Source organism: Peromyscus eremicus, chromosome 20 (assembly GCF_949786415.1).
Source record: "Peromyscus eremicus chromosome 20, PerEre_H2_v1, whole genome shotgun sequence".
In the NCBI taxonomy this organism is placed as follows: domain Eukaryota; kingdom Metazoa; phylum Chordata; class Mammalia; order Rodentia; family Cricetidae; genus Peromyscus; species Peromyscus eremicus.
In genome coordinates, this window is record NC_081436.1 from 27,210,401 (window position 1) to 27,216,400 (window position 6,000).

Below are 6,000 nucleotides of genomic sequence, written 5' to 3' on the forward strand. Positions count from 1 at the left end.
CTGTGTAGCTTTGAGCCTGTCCTGGAAGGAAAGCTCAAATCTGTAGCCCGGGCTGGCCTTGAACTCACAGAGAGCTGCCTGGCTGGGACTAAAGGCATGCGCCACCACTGCTCGGCTCCCCCTCCCCCTCCCGCCCCCATTTCTAAGGAAGGCCGGGTCAACATCTGAGGTGTCCAACCAGGGAAGGTGCTGACGCATTTGACAGCTGGTCCTCAGCGGGCACATTCTGTTCTCAGCATTTGATGTTTGCTTTCAGTGGTTACTCCCACTCTGGGCAGAGACAGTTCTGAGGGCCACAGCAGCACTCAGCTGGATGAAACCTCAGGCCGGGGCCCTACCCAGGGTAGTTCCTGGGAGTCGGGGGTAACCAGGTCTGTGGACCACAGGGCAAAATAGCATTGTTCAGGAAGCTAAACTCAGTAGAGTACTTCGTGTGTCTCCGTTGGCAGAGAGCTTGGGGTTGAACTCATGGAAAGTATATGAAAGGACGAGGTAGTTGTGAATTCCAGGAAAAATAAAAAAAAAGCTAGGAGGAGATAGAAGCATCCACTGGCACTAGGAGGCCTTGCCCAGAATGTGTGAGGTCCTAGGTCGGATCCTCCCAGTAACTGGGTTGTGAAGGGGAGGTGACATATGACAGGAGAGGTAGAGGATGTGGAGCCTTAACCTCCTTGGGGAGAGCCAGTAAGTGGTGCTCAAATTAGGAAAGAACTTCCCAGGGCAGGAGTGGGGATGCTAGGCCAGGAGGTGGGGGTACCAGGTCAGTGGTAGAACTTGTATCACAACTTGTAGCACAGCAGGAGGCCCAGAGTTCAGGCTCCAGCACCACGGACATGGTGGCAGAGAACACTGGAAATGGAAACAGAAGGAAGGTGGAAAGTGCTGCCGTGCAGTTAAATACCAAACCAGCAGCTCGCAGAGTCTAGGGGTAGCATCTAAGAGAGGGGTGGGCGTGGCGGCGGTTTGGTTTTGCTAAGCTGTCTTGCAGAACTGCTCGGTTCATCAAGCTGTGTGTTTATTCCAGCGTTTACTGGCCTGGACTTTTTTTTTTTTTTTTTTTGTTAATAGATGTCTAGATGTCTAGAAAAAAAAAAGCCCCCAAATAAAATGTAAACCTTTGGAAATGAAGAGCTATAGTCTAATAAGACTGGGATTAACAGAAAGGAATAGCATGCTACCTAGAAAGCAAATACCATATATATAAATTGTGGTGTATAACCGAAAGAAATTCTGTAACCTAAGTAAGCCAGCCGAGTTGAAAGGAGATAGGATGCACTGAGCAGCCCCGGGCATCTGTCACATAGTGAAGAGCTCATGGTCAGGGAGAAGGTGGGAAGCCAGACAGAGGGAGGCTGTTTTGGTGAGCACGTGCTGCTGACTGCCAGGGTATCTGAGGCCGGAGGGGAGTCCTATATCCTGTCTCATTCTAAACATCTTTGTCATAGCTGTGAATGAAGAATCCCTCAATTTCCATTTCCTTTTTCAAGCAATTGAACTTTATATGGTGGGTCCACTCAGGCTGCCATAGGAAATAATTACTGATTGGTGGTTTATGCAACAGAAACTCATTTTCTAGGAGGCTCTCAGGGCTCCTGAGAAAGGCTTCTCTGTCTTAGAGAATCCTGTAGAAGATGACCATGTTTTCTGCGCTGGACACTACCATGGCTATGTCCACCCTAAGAGCTGTGCAGTGTCCTGGGGCATCCTGAGAGTGGTAGGGAGGATGGACCTCTGGGAAGTCCATGCTGGGCCTGCTTCTCCTCCAGTCTTCTAGGGCAGGAAACAGCTCCCCACAAGTCACCTTGAATGAGATTAGTCAGCTGAGCTTGATAAAGATGGCGTATCGCACACAGGTGATCGATCATACATGGGAATCTTCACACTAGGGCTCTAGGATAAAGGGTAGGGATGGAGGCCTGCATACTTTGTAGCTCCCGGTAAGGTACTAACACTGGGAGGAAGCCAATTATATTTATTATCGGGTCACTGGGCTGTTTAATCTGAAAATCCTAAGAAGTTCAACCAAAAAACCAATTATAACTAATTGGAGAGCTGGGTAGGGCGGCCAGATCATGGACTGAACATCTGTGCCAGCCCAGATTAACATGTTGAAGCTTATCTCCCCTCCCCCATGGGGTACCATGGAGATGGGGCCTTTGGGGGTAATGAGGGCTAGAGGAGCTGCCACAGTTTCTAAGGACTGATAGCTCTCTATACCCTCAGGGGAGGCCACACCCCAAAGGTTGAATATGCAAATGAAAGATCCCTCACCAGTGCGTGCGTGTGTGTGTGTGTGTGTGTGTGTGTGTGTGTGTGTGTGTGTGTGTGCATGCACATGCGCACATGCGAGCCAGAGCACATCAGTTCAGGTGCCTGTGGAGGCCTGAGTGTACAGTCCTCTGGAACTGGAGTTACAGGTGATTGTGCGTGGCCTGGTTTCGGTGCTGGGAACTGAACTTGGGTCCTCTGCCAGAACTGTATAGACTTTTAAGTGCTGAGCTGTCTATCCAGACTGCGCATGAGCAGTCACAAAGAGAATACAGTCGCCGTACAGACAAACACTCTCCCCCACCAGGTGTCAGGGAGGCAGCCAGACATGGGGATGCCTTCTCTAATCCAGAATGTCACCAAAAACTTGGAAGCCTGAGAACATTCAGAGTTTATGAGAGTGGGGAAAGCAGGGGCCTGAGTCCCTACTGGACAGAGGGGGCGTGAAACTCGGAGATGCTACCAGGATTTCATCTTAGGAACCATGCACACTGTTTTAGTGGCCTGGTTTTTAGCAGTCAAAAACCTCTGGAGTAGACATGTTGGAGTTAAGAGTAGACATAATACTATTTAAAAAAAAATTTCCCAAACCACATAAATGTGGATACAATGCTGGTATCCTTAATACAGCTCAGTCAACATACCAGCAGAGGTTTTGAACCTTCTGACCTTCCTTTTTTTTGTTTTTAAAGACATATCTCACTATTCAGCACGGGCTGGCCTGGAACTCTCTATGTCAAGATCAGAGAACTGCCTGCCTCTGCCTCCAGAGCACCAGGATTAAAGGCGTGCACCAACCACGGTCCAATTTATCTTTTTATAACTATCAGAATGATTTGCTAGCTGGGCCATGCTTTGGGGTACCACATACAACACGGTCACATCAAAGGGGGGGCTTGGCATGACAACCTGCGTTTGAACTCCAGACCCCACCTAAAGGTAGGAAGTGAGAACAAACTCCTGGTGACTAGGTTAGTCTTTGACCTCTACAGGTGAGGTGCAAGCATACACACACACACACACACACACACACACACACACACACACACACACACAGAGTGCAGGCAGTGAGCTAGGAGGAAGTACAGGTCATATATTCAAGTGAATAAAACAAACCTAGACAGAGAGGAGAGAGGCCTGTGTTGATATTTATAAAGGAAAGGTGAAGAAACTCTACCACCCCTCCCGGTGAGGTCACCTCCTCACAGGGGTCATCTCATGGTCCTCAGGGAAGGCAGGAAGGCACCGACTTTTTTTTATGTACTTTTGCATCACTGGGATGGTGGCAACAAGATTTTTTTTTCCCGTTTTTCAAGACAGGGTTTCTCCGTGTGGTTTTGGTGCCTGTTCTGGAACTTGCTCTGTAGACCAGGCTGGCCTCGAACTCACAGAGATCCACAAGGCTCTACCTCTTGAGTGCTGGGATTAAAGGTGTGTGCCACCGCTGCCCGGCTGAATGGCATATTTTTTTAAGGAAACAAACAAACAAAAGAAAAAAAAGAAAAGAAAAAAAGAAAAATGAGAGGTGAGTAGGCAGATGAACTCACTGTGGAAGGCAGAGTGTGGGGCAGTAGCCTCAAAAAGAGTTTTGTGCAGGAGTGTTTTGCAGTCAGGAGGTAGCAAGTGGGCTCTGTGTGTGTGTGTGTGTGTGTGTGTGTGTGTGTGTGTGTGTGTGGTGCTGGGAATGGAACCCATGCCATGTGTATGCTAGGTAGCAAGTGGGCTGTGTGTGTGTGTGTGTGTGTGATGCTGAGAATGGAACCCATGCCGTGTGTATGCTAGGTAGCAAGTGGGCTGTGTGTGTGTGTGTGTGTGTGTGTGTGTGTGTGTGTGTGGTGCTGGGAATGGAACCCATGCCGTGTGTATGCTAGGTAGCAAGTGGGCTGTGTGTGTGTGTGTGTGTGTGGTGCTGGGAATGGAACCCATGCTGTGTGTATGCTAGGTAGCAAGTGGGCTGTGTGTATGTGTGTGTGTGTGTGTGTGTGTGTGTGTGTGTGTGTATGTGTGGTGCTGGGAATGGAACCCATGCTGTGTGTATGCTAGGTAGCAAGTGGGCTGTGTGTGTGTGTGTGTGTGTGTGTGTGTGTGTGTGTGTGTATCTGTGGTGCTGGGAATGGAACCCATGCCATGTGTATGCTAGGTAAACACCCTACTATTGAGCTGCATTTTCAATCTCTGGTAGGCTTTGATGTCATCGAGACTATTGGATTTTCGACTTGAGCAGAAAGTGGCTCTTTCTGAGCTGCTGTGTGAGGACTTGGAAGCCTAGAGATCGCTGACTTACCGAGTGCTCAGTGGTCCATCCCATGCTAAGAGATTAGAGATCCCTAGTCACATCTGGCTCCTTTCACAAATACCAGCCTATCTCCTGGAATGGGTCAGCCTTGGGGATACCACCACTGAACCACACTTACAACCGGAAAGAGATGGGCTAGAGAGCAATGTGAAGAAAGCAGGGGAATCTAAAAAAGTCATCCTAGCTTGGCCTGGATCGTGCCACTTTGGTGATTACCCCTCCCTCAGTGGGTGTTGAGGAATTTGGTTCTGGGTCCCCTGGATCAGTTCTGCTACAGCTTGGATATTCAATGTCTGCCAAGGCCTATGTGTGAAGACTTGGGAGAAGGTGGAAACTTGGGAGGTCAAGGAGGGGTCTAGCCGGGGGAGGTCCCTGGGAGTGTACCCTCAAATGAGACCCGGTCAGTCTCACTTTGCTCTCCAGCTGTCAGGTGAGTAGTTTTATCCACTGGTGCACTTGCCATGCCCTGCCCCCTACAGATCCCTAGAACAACAGGCTAGCTGACCATAGGGTGAAACCTTTGGAATCGAGAGCCAAAATCAACCTTTGTTCCTTCCAATTATTCCCGGTCACAGGGATGGAAGGCCAAAACAGACACTAAACGCTGGGTGACTTGCTTCAGGAGTGACACTTACGTCAGGATTCCTGGCTCAATTGCTTGTCGTGCTGACACTTTATTTACACTTGCATTTTTCCAGAATGAGGAGCAGAGGCGGTAGTCTTTGGAGGCCCAAGATTGGATGAAGCCAAAGGATTTAATTAGTGGTCTGTTTGTCCACCGCTGTAGACATCAAGATGTCAGAGCCGTGGCATACGCCTTTTTCAGGGGGCACATGGAACAACACAGCTGAAGAACAGATATCGCCGAGTGGGGCGGGGGTGGGGGGGGATGACACGGTGCACTGTGTGTGTGAGCGCCTGTCTGTGATGAATGGAGGGACGGGTATTGCAGGAAGACAGGAAGCCTTAATCAATGTTGGTAATAGCCACCCATGCATCATGTGGAGGGGTCCCAGGCGTGAGGGGCAGGACCAGCAGCATGTGAAAAATGAACTGTTTGTAAATACAATCAACAGTTCCGTGTTTGTGAGAAAGCCATTTGTCATTCGGAAGCCACCTTTGGTAAAAGATGTACCTTGCTTCCTGGTGAGACGGGCCATCCATCGCTGCCACATCATGGGGCCAGCGTGGGGCTGTCAGAAGCCCTGGGAAACGCAGGAGTGCTTATTCCTAGTTGAAGGCAAGTTGAGTCACTTTAGAAAACAAAATGGCACCCCCTGAGAGAGCACTGGCTTGCATCAGGCGCCACAGTGAGCTCCCCAAGCCCCTTCCTGCAAGGGAGACTCAGAGAGGGCGTGCTGCGTGCTATGGCACACAGCCTCTCCCAAGGGAGGGAGAAGTTCTCAGAGCAGGAAGGTGGTTCGCTTGAGGTCTCC